The following is a 13785-nucleotide window of genomic DNA, read 5'->3' on the forward strand; positions in this document are numbered from 1 at the left end:
GTTAACAATTACTACTTTGTTACAAAGAGACAAGGGAAGTGCATTGGCTCCTTTCTCAACTTACCTTTACGTTACAGAAGCACACATGCCTCCTGGAAAAAATGCCTGGCACCGTGCATTGTTAGAGTCTTACCTACCACTGCATCTTGTAGCAGATTTGTGCTGTCCTGTGTAATATCCATTCACTTTGAGTGGAAAAAGATCCTGTTTATTCTTGTAGTCCTGAATTGGGCAAGTAACCAGTATAACATTGGCTTACTCTGGGAGTCTTTATACTTATCACTACAAGTTATCAATCTATACTCTGTGGTTATTCATCCCATGAACCCACACATCATGCTTCTAGCTTCAATGAGATGCTTGTTATAGGGACATACCTTTGCTTTACCATCCTTTTATCCGTAGGACATAATTGCCCCTAAAAGTTCTAAAGAAAGAAAACAGCATGCTAAGCCATGCCTGTCTTTGGAAAAAGCAAGTTTTGCCCATGGAAATATTTACAGCTCTGCTTGCCTGATCTGTAGAATTTGAACTGGGTCGCAGAGTGTAGGTAGGTAATGCAGGGCATGGAGAAAGGTGACTTGCAGTATATTGCCCTGTCAGCATGATTGGCATTGGTATTTATTCTGTATTCTTTCAAGTTATGATTATAAGGCAAAAGACTCAGATTCTCTTAAGTCCCCAGAATGAAGAGCATCACTAGTAAAACAACAGTCTCCTATAGTTCTTTGTTCTTGCCTTTTGGACATGCAAGTATGTCCATTTAGGGCTTCTGTAAGTATCAAGGAACCCTCTTCTCTTGAAACCTAAACCCAGGATAACTAGTTATGTGATACCAGAAAGGAGCAGCTTGAATGTGTGGAATGTCCCTTTAGCTACATCAATAAAACATAGCACGTATCCCCAGTATAAAATGGGGATATACCTAGGAAAGCCAACCTGGTTGTAAGAGGGTGTGAAGAGAAAAGTCAGCTGGTTAGAAGTTGCTGTTTTAGTGTTACTTGTTTGTTGGTTGGTTTTTGTTATTGGGTAGACGAATCACTCTTTTTTTTTATATCAGCTGGACTGAAAAGTGACTTTGAGGTTTTTCCCCCCTGCCATTCACTTCTAATTTGCTTCCCAGGGAAATTAAGACATGTGACAAGTCCAAAATGAAGATATTTTGGAATTTGACAAGCTATTTTTTAATTTCTTCATGGCTGAGCTGCAAATTTTATTAGATAATGATTTGTTTATAGTTACTCATCAGCCACTGTAATGTGCAATTTTTAGAAATGTGACTTCTCTCAGGCCTTCTATTTTATATTTACTCCTCCCTTCTACTGTTCTCCAGTGTAAGTCACCATCATGCATGGTACATATTCTTACCCTCCTCTTTTTATGCAGAGGATTTGGGTTGTTTACAATAGCCTTTTGATTGTTGAGAGGAGAGATACCCTCAGTTTACCTCTGTTACCGAAAGTTACATAAGCACAGGGAAGAACCAGACCTCATGAAAACCTGCAACATTACCTGGGACAGTTAGCAGCTATAGTGGCTAAACAGTGAGTCTGTTAGTCCATCCTATGACCAGTTCCTCGGCAACTGGCTTCCATTGTTCCCAGGTTAACAGCTCTGCCATACTCATGGCTCGACCTCTCTCTGTGAGATTCTTTCTCTCCCCACTTTCTGCATTCAGCTTTAAAAGACAGAATCAAAATATTTTCCATTCATTCATCCAGCAAAGTGTCACTGGTGTGCAGAACAAAAGGTAGGCGGCTGCTGCCTTCCAGATGCCAGGCTGCTTCTACCGTTAGCACGATTATGTGATGAAAAGCTGCCAACGTATGCATTTCTGGCAGTTTTCTTCAGGTGAGACTGTAGCTAGGCAGGTACAGTATAGACTTTTCATCTCTAGCAGAGTCTTAAAATATAAAACCATGTGCAATAAAATAATAAAATATAAAGGGAAATCAAGGCCAAAAAAAGATATTTCAAAATTTTCAAATATAAGACCAAAGAAAATTACTATAATTGAGGTTAAATTTGGTTCTGAATCTCCTAACAACCAGGAAAAAAAGGGAAGTGTGATAAATAAAAGTATGTAGTTCTCATTATAAAGAAGGGAGAAATACTCCGGGGGGAAATTAAGCTTTTTCCTAGCTCTTACTCCAAAAGAAGTATTTTCATACTTTAGGTAGAGGACACTGAATGAAGTAATAGTGCCCTCAGCGACCTAACATAACAGAAGTAGGTCGTCTTTCTTGGCATGACCAACATGAAGGCAAAATATTTCAGTGCAAATCAATGAAGACGGTTTTGTGAAGGACAAAACTAACATAACCTTACTTTCTTTGTGGTCCAGCATAATCCAAGGGTAAGATAATTGGTTATTTAGAGGACTGGATGGATTGCATGCGCCTTAGACAACCCGAAAATACAACTTCTCTCAATTGATTGCTTAGTAAGAGCTCGTTGTGCTCTTAGGCAAAAGCCCAGACACCTAGTCTTCTACTTTACTGGTTGAAGATGCATCTGTATGCTTTGGGAAGCAGGTGACACAGGTAACATCTTGTGAAAACTGTCTAAGCTAAGCGATATTCTCACCCCATCGTACGGCATATTTCTTCTCTGTGCCTTTATTTGTATGTAGAGTTTCCTGTGCCTGCACACCACTGCCTCCTCTCGCCCATTCGCATGCCTAGTCTGATAGAGACACTTTCTGACTGTGCTCCAATGAAATTCTGATTACCTCTACTGTGACACTTAAAACACTCTAGTATCCTTAGGGATTACTTGACTGTTTCCCCCATTAGACTGTAATTCCCTGGAAGGCAAGGGTCAGCTGTGATTTGACTCTGAAACCCCAAGGCTTAGCATAGTGCCCAGCCCATAGTAGGGACTTAAGAAATTCAGATCGAATAGATGAATGAGTGGATTTTCATATTTCTGTCTTTGTGTATTCTTTGGCCATATCTGGAATACCTATCCACATATGCAAATGCTTCTTATCCTTTAAGGATCCAGTTAAGTTTTGTCCCCTCCAGTAATCCTTACTCACATAATTCCATGTATCTTGCCATTTTTTAAATCCCTAGAGCACTTACATTTTATATCACAATGGTCAGCACTTCGCTGTATTTTGTCATCTTTTATCACTACTTACTTCTAGGGTGAACTGTCTCTTCAGTGTGACCAGAAACTCCTTGAAGGCAGGATTACGTTCTGTAAATTTCTTAAATTCCTAGCAACATCTAAAATACCTCATTACTTTGTAATACCCGCCCTTAAGAAAAGAATACATGACACACATAAAATATTTCTGGAAAATAGTTTATTCCCTCTATTCTTCTGGCTTCAAGTAAAATGCTTAACCTCAGAAGATGAAATCTTTCAATGAAAATTTCACAAATAATGCATGTTATTATTAAATAATCTTCAAAATTAGAATCACCTACCTTATAAATTACCTAGTATTTCTAACCTATTTCTGGAAACATTTTAAAACTACTTCCTATAAAATAAAGAATGACTGGTCATTACCCTTCAGATAACAACCTCATACACATTCATAACCTTGATATATTCTGTTACAGTGAAGAATTCAGGATAAAGATGTTCTATTTTAGACCACATCCAAGGATCTCATTATAAGGGAACAAAGTTAAAATGAGGTTTAGTTTTTGGAAAACATTATCCTTCAGCTTTTTTTCCCTCTATACCAATTAACTGGGGCACTTTAACTTTATCACACAGATTAGGTTTTGCTTTTCAAAACTGAACTGTCTTTTTTATTCTCTCCCGAACTCTCCATGAATTCTTCAGGCTCCTCTTAAATTGTACAGTACCTGAAACTGGACACTGTACCCTAATATTAGAGCTCTGCCTAGTGTTGATTATAGTTTAAAATCTATCATTATGGTTCTGGAGTCATATGTTACACTTTTTATTTGTTTGTACTATGTTCTCGAAAACAAAACTAAAGTCCTCTCAACCCTTATTACCTTTCACCTTCCTTCCTTCAAGTTCAGTGCCATATGGTAGTATCACTGTCATCATCAGTAACAATACCTAACTTTTGTACGAATTCCAGTGTAAACTAGAAAGAGCATAACTCTGAAGTTAGAGTGACCTGTCTGGGCTCCACCACTTCCCAGCTGTCAACCATGGGCTAATCACATAACCTCTTTGAGTGTCAGTTTTCTCATCTGTACAATAAGCATAAAAACATCAATCCTGCAGGACTGATGTAAAGACTATAGATTGCCTCAACAACAAAAACCAATCAACCTCATTTAAAAATGGGCAAAGGACTGGAATAGACATTTCTCCAAAGATATACAAATGGCCAATAAGCACATGGAAAGATGCTCAACATCACTAATCATAAAAGAAATACAAATCAAAATCATAATGAGATAACACCTTATACTAATTAGGGTGGCTACTATTTTTTTAAAAAAGCAGAAAATAACTAGTTTTGGCAAGGATATGGAGAAATGGAACTCTTATGTGTACCACTGGTGAGAGGGTAAAATGGTACAGCCTCTTATGGTGGTTCCTAAAAAAAATGTAAAACAGAATTACCATGCAATTCAGCAATTTTACTTCTGTGTATGTACTCAAAAGAACTGAAAGCAAGGTCTTGAACAGATATTTGTACTCCCATACTCATAGCAGCAGCATTCACAATAGCTGAAAGGTAGAAACAACCCAAGTATCCATCAATAGTTGAATGGATAAACAAAATGTGGTTATACACATACAATGGAATGTTATTCAACCTTAAGAAAGAAAGAATTTCTAACACATGCTGCAACATGGGTGAACCTTGAGGACATTATGCTGAGTTAAATAAGCCAGTCGCAAAATGACAAATACTGTATCATTTCCACTTATGTGTGGGACCTAGAGTAGTCAAATACATAGAGACAGAAAGTAGAATGACGGTTGCCAGCAGCTGGAGGGAGGATAGAATGGAAGTTATTTTTTAATGGGTACCGAGTTTCAGTTTTTAAAAATATTATTTATTTATTTATTTATTTAGGCTGTGCTGGGTCTTTATTGCTGTGCGCAGGCTTTCTCTAGTTGCAGTGAGTGGGGGCTGCTCTTTGTTGCGGTGTGTGGGCTTCTCACTGCAGTGGCTTCTCTTGTTGCAGAGCACGGGCTTTAGGTGTGCAGGCTTCAGTAGTTGTGGTGCACGGGCTCTAGAGCGCAGGCTCAGTAGTTGTGGCACACGGGCTTAGTTGCTCCGTGACATGTGGGATCTTCCCGGACCAGGGCTCGAACCCATGTCCCCTGCACTGGCAGGCAGATTCTTAACCACTGTGCCACCAGGGAAGTCCAGAGTTTCAGTTTTTTAAGATGAAAAGAGTTCTGGAGGTAGATGGTGGTGATGATTGCACAAACATGTGACTGTACTTAATGCCACCAAACTGTTCCCTTAAAAATGTTTAAGATGATAAAATTTCCCCCTCCCCTCACCTCTGACAACCATCGATCTGTTCTCTGTATCTGTGAACTTGGTTTTTTGTTTTTGTTGTGTTTTTTTTTTCAGATTTCATGTATAAGTGAGATCATACAAGTATTTGTTTTTCTCTGTCTGATTTATTTCACTTAGCTTAATGCCTTCAAGGTCCATCCATGTTGTCACAAATGGCAAGATTTCATTCTTTTTTATGGCTGAGTAATATTTTGTTGTGTATATCTACCACATTTTCTTTATCCATTCATCCACCAATAGACATTTTGGTTGTTTTCATATCTTAGCTATTGTAAATAATGTTGCAGTGAACATGGGTTGAATATATCTTGTCCAGTTACTGTTTTCATTTTCTTCAGATAAATACCCAGAAGTGGAATTGCTGGATTGTATGGTAGTTCTATTTTTTATTTTTTTGAGGAACCTCCATACTGTTTTCCACAGTAGCTGTGCCAATTTACATTCCCATCAGCAGTGTACAAGAGTTCCCTTTTCTCCACATCCTCACCAACACTTGTTATTCTTGTCATTTTGGTATTAGCCATTCTCACAGGTATGAGGTGATATCTCATTGTGGTTTTGATTTTCATTTTCCAGGTGATTAGTGATGTTGAGCACCTTTTCACATACCTGTTGTATGTCTCCTTTGGAAAAGTGTCTATTCAGAGTCTCTGCCCATTTTTAAATTGGATTGTTTGGTTTTATTGTTATTGAGTAGTATGAGTTTTTTTATGTTTGGGATATTAATCCCTTATCAGATATATGATTTGTAAATATTTTCTCCCACTTCATAGGTTGCCTTCATTTTGTTGATAGTTTCCTTTGCTGTGCAGAAGCTTTTTAGTTTGATGTAGTCTTGTTTATTTTTCCTTTTGTTGCCTTTGCTTTTGGTGTCTAATCCAAAAAATCATCACCAAGACTGATGTCAAGGAGCTTACTTCCTATGTTTTCTTCTAGGAGTTTTACGGTTTCAAGTCTAATGTTCAAGTCTGTAGTCCATTTTGAATTAATTCAAAAGATAGTATAAGATAGTTGGTCCAGCATCATTCTTTTGCATGTGGCTGTCCAGTTTTCTTAACACCATTTATTTGAAGAGATTATCCTTTCCCCATTGTATATTCTTGGCTCCTTTGTCCTAAATTAATTGGTCATATATGCATAGGTTCATTTCTGGGCTTTCTGTTCTGTTCCATTGATCTATGTGTCTGTTTTTATGCCAGAACCATACTGTTTTGATTACTGTAGCTGTGTAGTATAGTTTCAAATCAGATGGCATGATGCCTCCAGCTTAGTTCTTTCTTAGGATTGCTCTGGCTCTTCAGGGTCTTCTGCAGCTCCATACAAATTTTAGGATTGTTTGTTCTGTTTCTGTGAAAAATGCCATTGGAATTGTGATAGGGATTGCATTGAATCTGTAGATTGCTTTGGGTAGTATGGACATTTTAACAATATTAATTCTTCTAATCCAGAATTTTTCTAATCAGATACTCTGAGCACAGAATATCTCTCCATTTATTTATGTCTTCTTCAGTTTCTTTCATCAACATGTTATAGTTTTCATTGTACAGGTCTTTCACCTTTTTGGTTAAACTTATTCCTAGGTATTTCATTCTTTTTGATGCAGTTGTAAATGGGATTGTTTTCTTAACTTCTCTTTCTGATAGTTCATTGTTAGGGTATAGAAATTCAACTGATTTTTGTATGTTGATTTTGTATCCTTAAACTTTACTGGATTCATTTATTAGTTCTAATAGTTTTTGGTGGAGTCTTTAGGGTTCTCTGTATACAATATGCCATCTTCAAATTGTGATGGTTTTATTCTTGCTTTTTGATTTGGATGTCTTTTGTTTATTTTTCTTGTCTAACTGCTCTGGCTAGGCCAGTACTATGTCAAATAAAAGTGGGCATCCTTGTCTTGTTCCTGATCTTAGAGGAAAAGCTATCAACTTTTCACTGTTGAGCATGATGTTAACTGTGGGCTTGTCATAGATAGCCTTTATTATGTTGAGGTATGTTCCCTCTATACCCACTTTGTTGAGAGTTTTTATCATAAATGAATGCTAGTTTTGCCAAATGCTTTTTCTGCACCAATTGTAATGATCATATAATTTTTATCCTTCATTTTTTAATGTGGTGTATCATGTTGATTTGTGGATGTGAAACCATCCTTGCAATCCTGCAGTAAATTCCACTTGATCATGGTGTATGATCCTTTTTATATATTGTTGGATTCAGTTTGCTAATATTTTGTTGAGGAGGATTTTTGCATCTCTGTTCATCGGGCCTGTAATTTTTGTTTTCTGTGGCATCCTTGTCTGGTTTTGATATCAGGGTAATGTTGGCCTCATAAAATGAGTTTGGAAGTGTTCCTTCTTCTTCTATTTTTTGGAAGAGTTTGAGAAGGATTGGTATTAATTCTTCTTTAAGTGTTCGGTAGAATTCACCAGTGTAGCCACCTGGTCCTGGACTTTTGTTTGTCGAGAGGTTTTTGATTATTGATTCAATCTCATTTTATGTTACGTGTATTTTACCACACACTAAAAAACTATAGATTCTGTATGTAATGCATCTAGCACAGTGTTTGGCACATGATAGGTACTCAATAAACGGTAGTTCTACTGTGGTGTCACCATTCAATGCACATGGCTTCATTAGTTCCCATTATGATCCTTGAGGTCATATTGTTGTTAAATATTATTTAAAAAGTTAGATGCCCTAGAAAGCAAACTCTAAGATGTAGATTAGCGTGCAGGAAGTTTATTAAGGAGTCCTCTTGGGATCAGCACCTTTAGAAGGAAAGGGAATGGAAGGAAATGGGATTGAACAATGGGAGAAGTTGCCCTGTGATGCAGTGACAAAGAACACCGAAGTTGGCCCCACAGGACACGATAAAACTGAAATGGCCTTTCAGGTTTGTGAGTTGTGGTGAGGGGGCTGGGATACAGCTTTTATACTTACTCTGTGTTGATCTGTCCTTGGATATGGACTGCCTGGGAAGAAGGACATGACCTTGGGTAACGGGGCAGTTTCCAGAGAGGCTGAGGGCAACAGTGGAGGTGGGGAATGTCTTTCATTCCTGAAGGGAGGAGAGAAGGGAATGTGCATTACTACAACAAAAATTTAGAACTAAAACTCAGGTTTCAGTGCCTCCTAGTCCATTCAGGCTCATTTCCAGTCCTCTGTATTCATGAGTAAAATTTCCATGTTATCATTCACATCATTAAAGAAATAATTAGGGAACTTTCAACTGACTACAGCAATGCTTTTCAAACTATTGGTGGTTAAGAACTAGTTATTTTCCTTTCCAGTCCTTCATGGACGGATACTTTTATAAAATACACAAAAAATAAGTTACTGGATCAATTAAATAAGAAGACATCTCACAGACAAGCTCAAATTTATTATTATTAGATTCAACAGACATAAAATTGCTGTGACAATTTGCTATAAAGGTTTTAACTGCCTACTTTCAGTCTCTAAACTTGTCTCATGTAGTCTAATAACAAAGAGTTCTCAAAACTGGTACCAATCTGGGACTCCACTCTAAATAATCCTGAGTTACAGGATTCTTATAAAACATTCTTGGTGTTCTAAATTGACATTGGCGATATATTGGATTAAATGAATGTTATTCTTCAATCTAGACATCTGATCTTTGCTGTTCTTGGGCAATCCATAGTTCTCTTAAAGCCTGGCCTGAATCTAGGACTACTTATACCATCAGCATCACAGCTTCCACGTATAAGTAGTCCTAAGGCCATTACTTCCTCAAAGATCTAATGGATGAAAGGAACAAAGACCATTTTCTTGTTTGACAAAATAAGAGTCATCAGGCCTATTCCCAGGACTAGGAAAAGTGACTCATCTCTTGTAATGCTCTTGGGACATATGATGTACAGGTAGGGAGATAAGAGAACAGGGAAAGGAGAGCTGACAGAGTATATCCTTCAGTAAAGAAGTACTGGTAAAACAAAGGGGTCATGATACATTCAAAGAGTTTATAAAGCTTTCTTATCTAATTTGGGGAGTATGACCTAAGAGCTGTGGCCCATGGTTGTAGCTTCGTTGATCTATGAATCCCCTGAAATTGTATACAGAACATCATGTGTGCTGCATCTGTGTCTTTTTGGAGAGGATTCTCAGAGTGACCCCCAAATTCATAATCATTGACTTACCTTCCTAGTTTGAAACGTGGGTTATATTTCCCTACTTGCAAGGATTCAAGCTCAAGTTACCAAACACTCTCACTTGGATCTACTGTACTGGGTTCTTAATGCATCAACCCTTACCATCTCTCTTCTACCTCTGTTCCATTCTCACATCACTGTGGAATGAGCATTTCAAAATGCAAACTGTTTCTGACAAATACATACACACACCACCTGAAGCCCTTCAGAAAAGCTTACCATTGTTTTTAGGATCAAGATAAAACTAGATAAAAGGTCTTACATGGCCTGCCTACCTTCCATTCTTACCCCACACCACCCTTCCTCCATGCTTTCTCCACACTAACCATCCTGGCCTTCTCTGAACTCCCTACAGTTCCTCAGTCCACAGAGCCTTTGCAGATGGCTGCTCTACCTGGAATGTTGTTCCCCTACTCTCAAGTGCATTTCCTTTCTCTGGCCTCTCTGATTAGGACATGTCCCCCTTTTACAGAGACCCGTGTAGCTCTCCTTGGTAGCGTTTGTTACAGTTCCTTGTGATTTTCCGTTAGTGTCTGTCTCTCTCACTGGACTCTGAGTTCCATGGGGACAGAGACTGTTTGTGTTATTCACCTTCACATGCCCAGGGTTGAGCAGAGAACCTGTAGCGCAGGCCTGCCATGGGTGTTTATGACTGAGTGAGGTAGCAATTTTGTCCTCACTTAACAGAGAAAATTACGGTGTAGAGACTAGGAAACAGCCCAAGTTCACATGACTGACAGTTGGTGAAGCTGGGTTTTAAACCTAGATTTGACTTCCAAGCCCTTGCTCTTCACCACGGTAATCACAACAGCAGTTAAAAAAACAGTCATCATTTTATTGTGCACTTGTTATATGCCAGGGACTATGCTAAGCATTGTGTGTTTATCACATTGTATCTTCTTCAGCCCTATAAAAGTATGTGGCTTTGCTATCTCTGTTCTGCATATGAGGAGACTAAGGCTGAGAAAAGTAACGTGTCCAAGTTACACAGTCAGCAGTGGAGCTGAAATTCAAACCGAGGCAGCTTTATTCTAGAACCTGCTGAACTGCCTCATCATATCAAAACTCTAGGCCCCTCTAGGTGATTTCATTTTCCCAACTTCCTTTCCTAATGCAGCTAAGTGGCTGGTGACCAGGCCCTGTAGCCTGAACCTCCCTGACGTGCCTGGTGGTTATCTCCAGTTGCTCAGCAGGGGATTCCTGGCAGTGTGGGGACATCTGTGGGTGAGGCTGGCTTGCCTTTAATCCAGCCATTTCAATTTCCCTCATTTGGATGGAGCCAGACCTGTGAAGGGGGAGGATAAGGATCAACGTGGACCTTCTGCCTCCACTCCCAAGGATGGGGTAGAGGGAGCAAGGGGTGGCGGTAATCTTTCCCACGCCTCCAGCAATGCCTCTGAAGGGGCAGCATTACTGATTGGCAAGGAGCCTGGGACCTCCACAGCAGAGGGTGGAGCTGAAGGTGGGAGGTGGAAGGGTTGGGGAGGAAGGAGGGGTTGCTTCGGAATCACCCCTGGATTAGTTAGGAGAGCATTTCCTGCAGGTAACAGAAATTCAGAAAATCAGTGGCTTACATAAGTGGCTTTCTTACATGTCAAGAAGTTCAGAGACAGGAAATCCAGGGGTACTGCAGCTCCTCAGAGACATAATGGAAGAACCAGACTCCTGTCTTTGGCTTGACTAACTCTAAAGCATTGGCTTTTTCTTTTTCTCTTTTTTTTTTTTTTTTTTTTTTGTCATAAGGTGATTCCTATTCCTACTGGCATTGTTTCCATGTTCCAGGGAAGAAAAGGGTGGGAAGTGGGCAAAAGACAGATGCCTATTAAATCTGTCCACTTGAAAAAAAATGGCTTTCTTGGAAACCTAGCAGTTCCAACTAATATGTCATTGACCAGCTCTGGATCCCATGCTTGTTTCTCCCTAGCAACAAAGGAGTCTGGAGAGGTAGCCTCTTAACTGGACACATGGCCTCCCCAAGCAATTGAGGTTCCCTTATTGAAGAAGAAGGAAGAATGGTGTTGAGAAACATCTACCAGTTTCTGTCATAACACGTTTTCTTTCCAGAGTCTCCTCCTCTACTGGATAGAAATCATCATCTTTCTACAGCCCCTCTCCACCAGCTTCTTGACTGCTGCAAATAGAAATGCCATTACTTGACCCTAGTTGCCCCAGACCTAACTCTTGCCCCATGGAGATGGAAGGGGTGACTGTACCTGAAGGTTTCAGGAACACATAAGAGTCCCCATCTTCATGGAAGATGGAAGAAATGAGGCATAGAGAAAAAAAAAAAGAATTCTATAAATATGTTTATTAAAATGATAAATTTCCTGTAAGTGTAATATAAATTTATGATATACCACACCATTTACATGAATCATTTACTATTTGCTCCTGGTTATTCTGCAAAAGAATGACTGTGTATACTCAAATTATGCATATTAAGTTGCTATAAGTTTAATTTTATTACAATACTAAATTCTATTTATGTATGTTGTCGTCCTAAGATTTTGCTCACAGTATAGCTGCTTTATAAACTGAGAGAGGTTGTTAATGGCCCCTGTTTCATTTAAAGAAAAGCTTATGTGCTTCAAGAGGATATTACACTCATTATCATATATGCACCCAGTACTGGAGCACCTAAATATGTAAAGCAAATACTAACAGACATAAAGGGAGAAATTGACAAAAATACAGTATTAGGGGACTTTAATCACCCCACTTATCAATGGACAGATCATCCAGACAGAAAATCAGTAAAGCAAGAGTGGTCTTAAATGACACAACAGACCAGTTGAACTTAATAAATATCTATTGGACATTATATCAAAAACAGCAGAATACACATTCTTTTCAAGTGCACATGGAACATGCTCCAGGATAGGTCACATGCTAGGCCACAAAGCATGTCTCAACAAATTTAAGAGGATAGAAATTATCTCAAGCATTTTTTCTGACCACAGTGGTATGAAACAAGAAATCAGTTGCAGGGCTTCCCTGGTGGTGCAGTGGTTGAGAGTCCGCCTGCCGATGCAGGGGTACACGGGTTCGTGCCCTGATCCGGGAAGATCCCACATGCCGTGGAGTGGTTGGGCCCGTGAGCCGTGGCCACTGAGCCTAAACGTCCGGAGCCTGTGCTCCACAAAGGGAGAGGCCAAAACAGTGAGAGGCCCGCATACCGCAGGGGGAAAAAAAAAAAAAGAAATCAGTTGCAGAAAAAAAAAGGGAAAAGAACAAACATGTAGAGACTAAACAACATGCTACTAAAAAACCAATGGGTCAATGAAGAAATCAAAGAGGAAATCAGAAAATACCTCAAGACAAATGAAAATGGAAACACTACACTCCAGAATCTATGGATGCAGCAAAAGCAGTTCTAAGGGGATGTTTATAGTGATACAGGCCTTCCTGAAGAAACAAGAAAAATCTCAAGTAAACAACCTAACCTACCACCTAAAGGAATTAGCAAAAGAAGAACAAACAAGGCCCAAAGTCAGCAGAAGGAAGGAAATAATAAAGATCAGAGAGGAAATAAGTAAAATAGAGACCAAAAAAAAAAAAAAAAAAGAAAAGATCAGTGAAACCAAGTACTGTTTTTTTTCTTAAAGATAAACAAAATTGGGCTTCCCTGGTGGCGCAGTGGTTGAGAGTCCGCCTGCCAATGCAGGGGACACGGGTTCATGCCCCGGTCCAGGAAGATCCCACATGCCACGGAGCAGCTAGGCCTGTGAGCCATGGCCACTGAGACTGCGCGTCCAGAGCCTGTGCTCCACAACGGGAGAGGCCACAACAGTGAGAGGCCTGCGTACTGCAAAAAAAAAAAAAAAAAAAAAGATAAACAAAATTGATAAACTTTTATCCAGGCTCACAAAGAAGAAAAGAGGATCCAAATAAACAAATTAAGAAATGAAAGAGGAGAAATAACTGATACCACAGAGATACAGAAAATCATAAGATAATTCTATGAACAGTTATATGCCAACAATTTGGACAACCTAGAAGAAATGGACAAGTTTCTAGAAAAAAAGAACCTGTCAAGACTGAATCAAGAAGAAATAGACAATTTCAACAGACCAGTTACTAGTACTGATACTGAGTTTGTAATTTTAAAAAAAACTTGCAGCAAACAAAAGTCCAGAA

The 13785-nt window shown here is 39.1% G+C and overlaps 1 protein-coding gene across 9 annotated transcripts in view; it reads left to right on the forward strand.

Moving 5' to 3' along the window:
• The window catches only part of TTLL5 (tubulin tyrosine ligase like 5), a 315626-nt gene that overhangs the window by 267167 nt on the left and 34674 nt on the right, over positions 1–13785 (forward strand). The window lies entirely within an intron of this gene.

Source organism: Mesoplodon mirus (genome assembly GCF_964341445.2).
Source record: "Mesoplodon mirus genome assembly, chromosome: 4".
In the NCBI taxonomy this organism is placed as follows: domain Eukaryota; kingdom Metazoa; phylum Chordata; class Mammalia; order Artiodactyla; family Ziphiidae; genus Mesoplodon; species Mesoplodon mirus.